Below are 13,958 nucleotides of genomic sequence, written 5' to 3'. Positions count from 1 at the left end.
AAATGGTAAAGCAAGTAATCCTAGTAAAAAAAATTCCAAAAATTTAACAAAACACATAATAAGCACCCTAAATCGTAATCACCAATCAGAGTTCAACTCTGACAATTTTCATAATTAACATGTAAAGTTCAAGATTTTGAAAATCAATTCTGATGTCGATCCTCCAATTTGCAGAACATCGTGCACGCCTCCCGGTCGAAACACCTCGATGTCTGACAAAATTCCAACTCTCTCCGGACTGAAACATATCTGCAACGTTGTCATTCCTAAGCATGCATGAAAAGGCTACGCCGAGTTGTACAGAGAGTTGTAACACTGAACCATTTCCCCAAAGAGCACCAGTAGTATATCACATCCTCGGAGGAGTAAAAACATAGAAAAGAAAAAAAACCAGGAATCAAAAACTAGAAAAGAGAGAAGGAAGATATAAGAAATAGGAAAGAAGAGGAGGGAAATTACTACAAGAGGGAAAAGGAAGGTAGCACTATTACAAAAGATGCAAGAAGCAGGAATAACAATAGGAGACACAACATATACAGAGTCAATATTCAAGAGAGCATAATGAACAGTATTAACAAATACCTTTGCAAAGAATGAAGAAAATCATTCATAAATACACATAAGGCCTTAATTATAAGAATAATACCTAGGTGCATGACAATAGAACTTGGAAAAAAAATTTACATCATATATATATATACAAGAGCGATTTAAGAAAGGGAGCTAGGATATACATCGGAGGAACCAAGCACTACCCCATAAAAAAAAATATCAAAGCCCATTATGAACCGGAAGGGAAACACTATGAAGGACGCGGCACATTACCGGAACCGGTGAAAGGGGAAGAAGTAGGACGACGACGACACGCCGAAATTAAATGACCCCTTCGGCGACAATAGGTACAGTATGGAAAATTATCCTGAGAAGCGGACCGAGAGGAAGAGGGAGGAATGGGCGCCAAGGAAGTCACAGAATTATTCCAGTGAGCAGTTTTGCTCGTTTCTATAGCAAAAATCTCTTTCGCGTATTGGGTAAGTTCCATCAAGGACTGGGGGTGGCCGCGAAAAAGGAGACAGCCCATGGAAATGTGATTCAGATGGAGGAGAATAGTCTGTAACAGGACGGTTTCGTCCCACGCAAGCGCGAGAGCAGAAGCTGAAGTGACTATGTCACATACAAAAGGATGGAGGTTTTCATTAAGTCGCTGAAGGCGCGTAACATATTGGTTTACTAACAAGAGATACTGATGGTTAGGAACCAAACAGTTCCAAATAGTAGATTTGAGGTCATCCCATGAAAGGGATTGAGACAAAGCCTCCAACCAGGTATTTTCCAAAAACCCTGTAGTGCGACGAAAGGCATTATGCAGGACCCACTCCAAAGGAAAATGGCCATACCCAATAAGTCGTTGCAAAGCTACCATAAAAAGGAAAAGCTTAGGGGGGTCCATGCCATCGCAGAGCGGTAAGGCGTCAATCGCTCTATTGAGATTTTTCATTTTGATAGTATCTAAGGGTGACTGGGAAGGAACAAGGGAACATGAGGCCTGGGGAACAGGAACGGAAACGGAAGGAATAGGAACAGAAGGAGGAGGGGTTGTTAACAATGGACGAGTGGGGAAAGCAAACGATGGACGAACCGTGGAATCGGAAAATCGATAAAAAGGAGGGAAAGAAGAATGATGCTGTAAAGGCGGAGCGGAAGGAACCGAAGATACAGGCAAATGAGAATTTCCCAAAGGGGGCACGGCAGGCAGAGACAACGTGGTTTGGCAACCAGCGTCAACCACCTTTACGTCGTCCTGAGGAGCCATAATTAGCTATGCAAACAGCCCGTACAAAGATAAAAAGCATACACCAATGGAAAAATTGGAAAAGTGTAAGACGGACGACAAAAATTCAATCTACAGGCACAATAAAAGATATATATATATCCACTAAGGGACAAAAGAATAAATAGCAGAAAAAAAAGGGCTGGAAAAAAAGGGGGGGACGACCGAAATAGGTAAAAAGGTACGTTACAATTGTAACGAAAGGGAACAATGTTGGTTGCTTAGATCAAAAAAAAGTGCTGCTAAGTCTGAACTGAATCCAGTTACAAATGCACAAAAGATAATGTAGTAACACAATATATATGTAGGAAAAAAGGAGACCTGAAAGGGAAAAGAAAAAAAAATCAATTACCCCAAAAAAAGGGGGGGCCAAAAACAATCGGGGGGGGGGAAATTGTCAGGTTAAGTAATAACAACAATTATGATGCCGCAATGAATCAGAAAACGATGCTCTGGTACCAAAATTTATAGTGTAATGTGTGTGGTCAAACGCAAATCGCACAAATTGATTAATTGGAAACGACTGGGCTGCGATCGCGTGCAAGGTAAAAAGAAACGTTAACGTCCACACTTCACGCTACAAGCTTTTATCTTCCTGTGTCGTACTTCCTGCACCGCACTGCGAGAGTTTACGGGCAGCAAGCACAAGAAGCACGAGACAAAAAAGGACCCTGGAATAAAGAAACTTATGAATTATGCACACTTATGCAATAGTTTCGAAGGGATTCGCCAGTGGATAACAATGCTTGCCTTCTCCGCTGTAATCTAGATTTTATGGTTACGTTCTCCCGACGTAATATCCTCTCTCCTTTTCCAACGTTGCCAAACGTGTAATCCAATAGTTGTTCTTTAAGGTTAACTTCAAATCGGGCTTTCAACCAGTCCCACCTTTTTGTAAATCTTACTATTTAGTGCACGTAACCAAGATAAATTAAATGATCTCCACAATTCAATTTAACAAATATATGTATATTCAAAGTTCCAAAAACAATACACTTTGCGAGTATACACAATCTAGCAAAAAGACTAGAGTTGGGAGCAATTTTAACAATCAATGTGACATTAACAATAACCTGCGCGTCCTGCGCGCTATTTTTAATCTACTCGCGTAACTTTCTATATATATATATTTTTTTTTTTGTTAACAAACCACGAGTATGCACTTAAAATACCGTTTAAATCGCACCCTTATTCTGGATGGGGCGAGACACCATGAACAGTAGGCGTGTACCGGTTTGTGTCTCTAAATTACCTTGAAGGTACAATTTGACAATATAGCGTACCGCTATTTCTTTTGTTTAAACCCAAAATGCCTCTCTTTTTATGCTTAATCAAATGCCTCTCTTTTATGCTTAATCAAATGCCTCTCTTTTATACTTAATCAAATGCCTCTCTTTTTATGCTTAATCAATTAGTGCTACCGAAAGGCGGGCAGGTAGGTTATTAACTACGAGATAGTGAATTGTGATAAGACAGTAAGAGTGGCTGTTTTCTAATCAAAAGCGCACATGCGTGCATTCGACTCCGCCGACAGCAACTTAGGGCAATCAAAAAGGGAACACTTCGCTGTCAATCTTCAAACGCTGGCCATGCGCGGATAGACTTTGTTAATTAGTTCAATTATGCAGCTACATACGTTGGTTTCAAACACTTATCAAAAGTTCATCGAGAGTAACGCACAAAGCCAAAAAAAGGGAGGGGGGGGGACGACCGAAGTAGAAGCACTGTTTATTTTTCTAGAATTCGTTACTCAAAGTTCCGTAAAGGTCAAAGTAAATTATCAAAATGTTGGCAGCGAACGGCAGGATCGCAAGATGTAATTACCATTTCCATATCACGGTCAAAAGATAGTTTTTGTACATACCTCCACTAACGTTCAATACACATAAAGGTCCACGCCTTCCTTCCGCTATACTCATTCAACAGGCTTCTGCTCGTTAACGGTTGGAATGGCAGGTTTCACTTCAGGAAGCTCTGGTGGAGTCGTATCTCTTGCCGACGAAGGATTCGACGACGTGCCCAAGGACAGGCACCTGCCGTTCGGTGCGGGAGTAGGAAGTAGCTGCGAGAGGCGAAACGCACACGCCGACTGACTGAAGCAGCCTATTTTGCGAGCTGACCAGTGGTTTCAGAAATCACCGCTAGAGGCAGCACAAGAAGTCATCGTGAGGTAAAACAACCTCCGATGGCTAAAAAAAGGGAACGTCGCTTTTTCTTCGCTTTTTTTGAATGTGTAATGTTTGTAAAGCAAAAATAATGCAAACGTTACAATGACTAGGTATTAATTACATTTGTATGACTAGTATAGCTTACCACCTAAGCAGCAGCAGCTTCCGCTTTTGCAGGTGGAGGTTAAATGAAGAAAAATCACAGAAAGTCAGAAAGATATACAAATTTTGTAACATAATACTTATCGAGCATACAGACGGCTGTAAAAACAATTGCTACATACCTAGTCTCCACCTCAATTGAAACGTGATTAATTCTTCATTATACATGATATCAACCACCCTGGGAGTCGAACCCAGGATCTTTTGTAGTAGTCAGACTCTCTTTTAGAATGCCAATATGTTGCATATCTGGCAGCTTCTCATTCGACATTTTACTCGTGATGTAGGAAACGAGATCACAAACACTTCGTGATGCTATCTTCACGCGTTTACAGAAGTTAACCACCGCTCGGACAACAAATCCTACTTCAAACTATCTGACAGTTATCAACTGCCACCAAATAAACAGATGGACCAACCCCTTCGATGTTTCCCCGAATTTTCAGAAAGTGGAGTTTCCCTTCTTTGCAGGGCAGGTCATTAGCAGAACGTTTGAATGTATGTCAGAAGAACCGTAATGTCATTCATTCCAGAAACAAAAAAGGGAAAAGCAATAGAATTCTGTTGTTGGAATTTGAAACGCATGGGCATATATTTTCTGAAACATAAAATAATTAACCCAGATGGTTCTAGTCCCCCGTAGATAAATCTTCCTGTTTGTGTCGTTCTTTCGGCGCCCATGGTGCCAGTGCAGTGCAAGATGAAGAGAAAGTATGGGTTTTGGGGGGATCCTGGATCTCGTGTGCAGCAGGGAGTAAAAGTGCATTTTCAATAGGTCTCAGACTTCCCTGACAGAAGCGGACCAAAAAAACCATTAACTGCTCCCCCCCCCCAATACATCTGTTTGTCTTCAAAAAGCGAGCAATAGGGAAATAAGAAAGACATGCCTTGCTTGGGTTCGTGCTACTGAAAATTGAAGAAGTGTTTCAAACTGCAAGCAAAATTTACTAAAGAATTATATTGCAAAATTGGTTATCAAAGTAAAATTTCCAGCAAATACAAAACAGTTTCCCAGGGTCACGTGGGCGTTTGGCGGCGCAAATGGCCCCGCGTGCCCCCTCTCCTAACGACGTCCTTGGCAGAAGAGACGAACTGTTTACAAAATGTTTTTATTGTATCCAAGGATGGAGAATTTTAATTCAACAGAGAATTGAACGTTATACGAGTGCAACTGTTTACTTTTGAATATCATCAATTAGTAGATTATTGTACGGTTGCCATGAGTGGAAATTATTGGAGAGAGTGCATCGGAAATTTATATCGTGATTGCTCGTGTGTGTCATTCAAACTTTTGCGTAGACTTCAACCAATATTGCTGAACATTTGACAACTTTCTACGTTTCTACATTGCCGGAAAATTTGAGTTTTGCACCTTTACGTCCACAACGATTATTTGTTAAGTTAGTTAAGTTAGATTTCCCAAAATGATAATTCATATTAATAATCATTGATTTCCGGATGGAGTTTATTTCCTGGTTTCAAGCAACAAATGAAACATCTGTACTTGGAATTTTGATTCTTTATTTGCATCACTAGAATCAACAGAATGAATAATTGTTAAGTTTTACATTACGTCTTGGATCTTGATTTCCATTAGGTCGATCACCATTAGTAAATGAACGTTTAACAACACCTTGAACTCCCAGTATTACCCATACACCATAACTGTAAGTAAAACTTCTGGAATTATTTCCATCGCGTCAGATTTTTTAACGCACATTTTCGCACACATTAAGGCCTTTTTGAACTAAAATGTACTAACTACAACATCTTTAGAAAAGCAATTACATCTACTACTTCATCAAGGCTAAAAGCTATTATAGTTTGTCCAATAGATGAGAAATTAGATGGATTAATATATCAATAACTGCTGCCTCATCTGAACGATCAATTAAATTATCATATGCTAAATGCTTACGCATAGCAAGGGCTTCCATACTACTGGTGTAAGTGTAGATGTTCCCGTTTACAGTTTAATCCTAAATGTCCTGACTCCGTTAGGCCGTATACAACAAGGGATGGACTGTAAAGTTACAAGTCAGATAAAGTTCAACAATTATATTGAAGGTGACTTTAATTGATTACTTTGTCCCCTAAACCAACATTTCCTGCAGAAGCCTGCAGTTACGGAAGTCGGCGCAAGTAGAGGGCCACATTTTTCACCAGGTATATTGGAGCTGAGGCAAAGACCTCCAAAGACAGTCACAAATATGTTATTTGCACCCAACCTACGTCATTCCTTGCCATTTGGAGAGTTCTCATTATGTGTATTGGGTCCCGTGAGCATAATATCCTACACAGGCGTGTGAAAAAAACACACACCGTTTAACGTAACTATTCAAGAAGTGGATCCTGATATAGTTATTAAATTTTCATTGCCTTTAGAAACTGTACTTTTCCCGAAAACTACGTGAAATAGAATTTAATGACACAATAAACAGCGTAAGGGGTAAAACTTTGCAGAGAGTTGTAACTTTAAAACGTTGGTGACCCTGGTTGAATATTACAAAGTTTATTTGTCGTAACACAGACGTGTATAGTTTCAGGTAGGCTTCTGCCAAAGATTATCAGAATATACATATGCGTGGGACGAATCAAACACCTTTGTACGTACATGATATGTGACAGGAGGAGATCTAGTGCCTGCAAAATCAAGTTACATTTGATTCTTCGGTGAAATATGGTAATATAGTTTATTTATCAACATAATGATATCACATACGGAATAGGTTCTTGTTTCGAACACATCATAAGGTAGACACACAAAAATGAAGCATTTGGTGGACTCGAAATGTTGGTCTGAACTTAAATATAAAGAGAGAAAAATGCAGAGAGAGAGAGAGAGAGAGAGAGAGAGAGACTCTAAGGCTTAATCCCACTCAAAGTCACTGAATTCTACCAATTGTTAAACCTTTTTCTGGATGATTTGGCAACATGAGATAAAATCACAAGAGTGTCACAAAATATCAAATCTTGCACCAAATGTTTAAGAATTGCCTAACTCTAAACACACAAGTTAGGTATTTCTGACCCAGGACTCTTGGTGTCATAGCACTCCGTGCTAACTACTCTACAATGGAGGTCGGAATTTCTTTAAAAAACGAAACGAGCAAAGTTAGCAAGTGAGCCGTGAAATATTAAGTATTTCCTGTATAATACAGCGCGAGATAAAACTTTCAATTGTGTAAAATTTCCAGAGCTAAACTCTTGTAACATTTGCAAATTGAAAGTGCACTTCAGGAGATATGTGCCTTATTTTCATGATTTTACCTCTCTTCTCTACCTATTGCGTAACTTACAACATTAATGAATGATTAAATAATTACTGCAGTATACACAATGATGAATCCAAGTAAACACGTCGGTGCTAAAAGGGTTGTGTATTCTAACCTGCGCATAAGTGTCCACTAACTTTATATACTCAGCAGGATTGATAGACATGGTCGAGATGAACTAGATTTATGTGAGAGCGACATAAATTAAGAAAACTTCACATGAAACAATGCATGTTTTATCAATGATACGAACTTGGGAACATTCCATTTGCAGTCATTGCGCTAACCACTTCAGCAGAGAGTTCGGCGAGACACATTTACAGCTCAACTTTTAATTACTGGTAATTGACGTCTCTGCTTTATCCCTCCTTTTAAAATACCCCAAAAATGAAGGAAAAATTACAGGTATAAATAATGCAAATATTCGCTTCGCAAGTTTGAATTGTTTTTCTCCCAATTCTAATATGGAAAATGTCTTGTTTTGCTTTTCAAATGATGCCCCCACCGACAGTCATCTGTTATTCATAGCGTCACTTAATATAGGGAGCGAGTGTTTTCTCTGTTTTAGTACGTCTATTTTCGTAGCAGCTTCTATGTATTTATTTCCTCCTCAATTCTCGGGTCACCAGTTTCCCTCCTCACTGCCTCCCTTACTGTAACCTAGCATGCTGTGAGTTAGATGCTGGTATAGAAGAACGCTGTCTCACGATAAGAAAATCTTCCGCAGGCCTGGTGCATACAGTACATCTGTGTGTGCCAAATCCTAAAGTAACAAGAGATTTTACGCTCGGAGTACATGTCACCATCGACGTCATTAGTGTTTCAGTATCAACATATTCCCGTACCAAGAAGAAGTACTGATGGTGACAATTGCACACCGGTAAACCAGGGAAACAAAAGATCATGCTAACCCAGGGTACCTCAGTTTGTTCCTATTTAATCTGTGATGTTAGACATACTGATAATGGTTCCATGGTTGTGGAATACAAAAATGCAAGGCCGCGATTTAACACTATCGGTCGACAACTAAATTGGGCAGGATCAAATAAGAGATAGAAATATGAATCCTAAGTAACCTTATGGAAAATAAGAAACTGAGACATGAATGTCTCCCTGGGATCACTGTAACACATGGCGGAAGATACCCATGAACTTACCAATCTCACACTACTAGCATTGCTGTGCAGATAATACACAAGAAATATGTGATCATTTGATATTATTTTCGTTCTACTATATTACGGAAAATTTCAACAATATCATTATAAGTAACTTCAGTTTCTCTCATTTTTGTAAAAATATTTTCCCGGCCTATTGGATTGGAACCATGTAATCACAATTTGTCATGATTTATAAAGAAAACATCTCAATCATTTTATTGGCGTGCAGGAGCTGTCTGCTATTACTCCTCAGATACTATGTAATATGAGGAACGACTTTCGACATAATCTTAGTCAATAGAAAGAAATTCAAATTCAAATTTATTGAAACTTGGCTCAACACATCCATATCCAACTCGAAAATATTTTCTGAGCAATACAGTGTTTTTAGATCGGACCGCAACCCACGAGAAAATGGGAAAACCCTAGGCGGTGGTGTTCTTATTGGTGTAAAGAAAGAACATTGCCCTGAACTGGTGGATTTACCGGTAACTGAACAGACCATAGACTGTGTAATTATAAAATTAAAACCGGAAAATGCACATACCATCTATATTTCTGTAATATACATGCAGCCGCCATCACCCCTACCGGTACATGAAACTTTGTTCTCCCACATAGCCGCACATTGTCCTCTAGCGGCCCCATTGCTCATCGCTGGTGACTTTAACATCCCTGACATAACTCATCCTACTAACGACCTCCTCACGTTAGGTTCCCAATGTCGTGAACTGAAGTACTTTATTGATTTAATGATCTCAAAAACTTAAATACTATACAAAATGCCAAATATTGATAATGTAATGATACCCCGGCAGGATGCACTGGTGCCGGAAGATACTCACCACCCACCCCTAGGAATAAATATACCACGCCCCAAACCTAAGCGTAAAACTTCAAAAACTTCAAAGTCGAGTATTAAGCGATACAATTTTAAGAAAGCTGATTTCGGCAGTATGTTTCACAAATTTAAATCAGCTAACTGGGAACAATTACATAAATTACAAAGATGTCGATCTTGCAGTGGACAAATTTTATGAAATAATTAAGTGTATACTTGATGAATGCGTCCCATTCTCCCGCTCAACTTATTCTAATCAGTACCCATGTTGGTTCACGATCCATATTATAAAAGGTATAAGGATCAAGTCACACCATCATAAAATATGGAAACAAAAACAATGGAATGTAGGGTATCATGAAGCTAACTTTAAAGCCCTAAGAACGAAAATAAAAGCGCAAATAAACAAAGCTTACCAAAGCTACCTTAACAGCTGCGTAGCTAATCTAACTCGCGACCCAAAATCTCTTTTGGTCTTTAGTTAAGAATCAAAGGAAGAATCAACCAGCCCAACCAACCAAACTCAATGGTGAACCTATTGATAACAATAACATCCAGAATGTTTATGCTACATATTTCGAATCTGTCTTTTCCGCGGAACCATCCTCTTACGACACCACACATACGAACCAGCACCCGAAATCCCAACTTAGTCTCTTAAACATCCCAGAAATATCCAAAAGAAATCGAAAGAGCCATCAAGAAACTGAATCCAAAAAAAGCAGCTGGACTGGACCAAATCCCCCACCCCCCCGCGTTATTAAAGGTTGCTCAGAGGCGCTCAAGTTCCTTCTCCACACCCTCTTTAATTTAATCTTGAAAACAGAAAAATTTCCCGAATGTTGGAAAACGACGGAGATTTGTCCAATCGCCAAAGCAGCAGATAAGACAGACATAAGTAACTACAGACCATTCGCGAAACAGTTAGCTCCAGCTAAACTCTTTGAGCAAATAATTTATAATCATATTTACTCGCATGTCAAACCTATCCTTTCGCCACACCAGCATGGATTTGTACAAAACCGTTCAACTGTGACTAATCTCATCGAATTAACTAATTATGATGCGCCAACTATTGACGATAAAGAACAAGTCGATGTAATATGCACGGACTTTTCAAAGGCCTTCGACACGGTAAACCACGATACTTTAATTCAGAAACTAGCTTACATCTGCCTCTCCCCGCAACTTATAAAACTACTTGCTTCATATTTATAGAATAGACCACAATATGTCTTGCACCAAGGACTAAGGTCCTCCTATTACATAGCCAGCTCCGGTATTTCCCAAGGTTCGAACCTAGGCCCCCTGCTGTATTTGATTTTCATTAACGATTTACCAGACGCACTAAAAAACTCTGAAAAATTAATCTTTACTGACGATGTCAAAATTTTCAAACAAATTAAAAGTGATCATGACTGCACGAAATTACAAGACGAACTTAACTAAGTACTTGAAGTGCAAGAACAACAAGGTTAATCTCAATCTCAAGAAATCCAAACTAGTGTCATTCACACGTAACAAACATCCCGTCCAATACTCATATAATATTTCCTTCGTAGAAATCTTAAGAGAGAATACTGTAACTGATCTTGGAGTCACATTTGACAAAGTTTTAAATTTCCAGAGATACACTGCGCGCATCCTCAGTGAAGCCCACAGGAACCTAGGATTTGTGATGAGAATGGGTAGCCAGTTTATGAAAAAAAAAACCTTTTTGCTACTTTACAATACATTTGTCAGATCAAAACTTGAATATGCCTTAGTCGTTTGGGACCCGTTATTTATAAAGGAAATGGAAAAAATAAAGAAACTCCAAAATAAATTCTTAAGGTATTTAGTATATAAATTAGATGGCATTTAGCCAAAAATTTACTTCGGGTGACATCTTACGCAACATGCTGAGTGTCCCGTTCCTTGAAAAAAGAAGACAGATGCACCAGTTAACCTTCCTTTGGAAACTTGTCGATGAAAAAATAGACTCTTCCGCACTTCTCGCAAAAATAAACTTTTATGTTCCATACTCAACTAAGACCCACAAATGACCTCTAAAATTTCACGCTGTAGAACCAGGATGACTGAAACGGATCCCATTAGGATGAAGTGCGTGTTGTACAATATAGTCTCCAATAATACCCCTGACATTGATCTATTTAGACCTAAAAGCAAACTTATTATGTGAACCCTGTATATAATAGCATTGTAACCAAATATATTGTATACTTTATTATATACCACAATTGTATTATATATTGTTGTTATGTAATGATTATTCTGTTCCGTCTTATACGTAGTTATTTTCTCATTGTCCTAGTTGTTTCTCTTTCCAATTCTTAATTACTGGTTTTGTCAATATGTATGTAAACTGAACTCAGTTAACCTCAAAACACTGTAACTGGGCATTTCCCTGTAATGTTTAATAAATAAATAAATAAATTATCCATTTTTATTACAAATATTCATGGCCATATTTAAAGGAATGTTGCTGCAATTTTGAAAACTTAAAACTGTAAATTATAATCAATTCTAACAATATCGCGTTTCTCTCGTGCAATGTCCACAAATATATACATACGAGTATGTATAATCTTAAAATTTTCCCGAATATTCACCAACCCCTCCCTCCTAAGTTGCATGTTGTGCAGAGCTATGATCACCATTCAGTTATAAAGAATGTAGTTTGAATTCCAGTAGAGACAAATAATACCAGTGAAAACATGATGAGGATATATATATATATATATATATATATATATATATATATATATATATATATATGTATGAGTTAAATAATTAATGTTACTGTTTCATTATAATACCTAATAAAATACATGTGATTCTATTTTTAATTAATTGCAAATAAAACAACTAAGAAACAAATATATTTCATTTTTCAGATGGAAAACATATTTGTCAAAACATCAGTGATTACGTTTGTGTTACAAGTCACATAGGTAACTGAATTAAAATGTTTGTATTTGTCAATATTGTCAATATTACATACCGGGTGGTCCAAAAATCCCGGAACGTTCAAGTATCGTGAGAAATACACATCTAATCGGAAAACGAAGAAACACCTGTTTAATAAGTGAAAGAAAGCTATTGAATGATATCGCAAGTGATTCCCCACCCCCGCCCCGTAGGGTACTACATTTCGGTTAACCCAGGAACTTCGGCGTGGACGTAGTAATATTTTGTTCCCATCGGTCTGCTTGTTTTAGACGAGTCCCTTAGCTTTTCACCATCGAGGTGCTTGTTGTAGGTGAGTCCTCACACCTCTCACCATCGGTGTGCTTGTTGTAGGTTAGTCTTCTCATCTCTCACCATCGGGGTGCTTGTTGTAGGTGAATCCTCTCGCCTCTTATCATTGGGTGTTCTCAACAACCTCAATTCATTTCCTGCTCAAATCGGCATCTCTCCTTTTCTTGGCACAGTCCCAACCGAAGATACACACCATTGGACACATTCTGTAACATCTGCAGACTAATACCATTTGACACTGTTCGAATTCCGTCATTCAATTCCTCAATATAATTACTTTTGGTTTCAAAAACTTTGCTTTTCATGTATCCCCAGTAGAAGAAACCAAGAGGTGTCAAATCGGGTGACCTCCGTGGTCACTCTATGGTGCCTCTTTTACCAATCCACCTGTCAGGGAAAACGTTGTTCAGCACATTGCGAACAATTAAAGCAAAGAGAACTTAAACTCCATCTTGCTGATACGAAACATCCCCAACGCATCCCCAACGATAGTTTGTATTTCAGGTAATATCTCATTTTTCAACAAATTTACGTACTTTTCAGATGTCAAATTGCCATCAATGATTTGATAATACGATTACACAATATTCCAGCCCAAAAGTTAACTTTTTGATGTTACTGTATACCATGCTCCCTCATCCAGTGGGGATTCTCAGTGGCCCAATACATCACGTTATGACGGTTGAATGAACCGCTCAACTCAAAGGTAGCTTCATCGGATAAGCAAGCACACCACATAAATCGATTATTTCTGTCGAATCGTAGCATCATTTTCTCGCAGTATTCAAGTGTACGGTCGTAGTCATCTCCGACGAGTTCTTGCACTACTTTTGTTTGTACGGATGATGCCGATGCGACTTCACAACTCTAAGGATATATGTTTTACTTACTTTGGTTTGTTGAGCTACTTTTCGACTCGAAGTATGGCCTTTCTTTAAAATGTATTAGAACTTCCAAAGATTTCTCGTTGTTTGTAGCAGTTTTAGGTCTTCCACATGGTTCATCCTTGACTGCTCCAGTTCTTTCAAAGCGATCAACTGCTCGATAACCCGTAGATTTTGTAATAGGTGCACGATTCGGGAACGTATCGTTGAATAAATGCGCAACGTCTTCGTATGATCGTTCCCTATCACCAAACCCCCGCATCATGAGCACTGTTATCCTTCCCCTCTCTGACAATGTCATCGTTGGCAGAATACGAGCAGTAATGGATTTTCCATTCTTTCGTAGACCTACTAATACTCCAGTACTATTCCTCCT

Source organism: Lepisma saccharinum, unplaced genomic scaffold (genome assembly GCF_977018435.1).
Source record: "Lepisma saccharinum unplaced genomic scaffold, izLepSacc3.1 HAP1_SCAFFOLD_144, whole genome shotgun sequence".
In the NCBI taxonomy this organism is placed as follows: Eukaryota; Metazoa; Arthropoda; class Insecta; order Zygentoma; family Lepismatidae; genus Lepisma; species Lepisma saccharinum.
The sequence above is the reverse complement of the archived record's forward strand: the minus strand, read 5'-3'. Positions refer to the sequence as shown.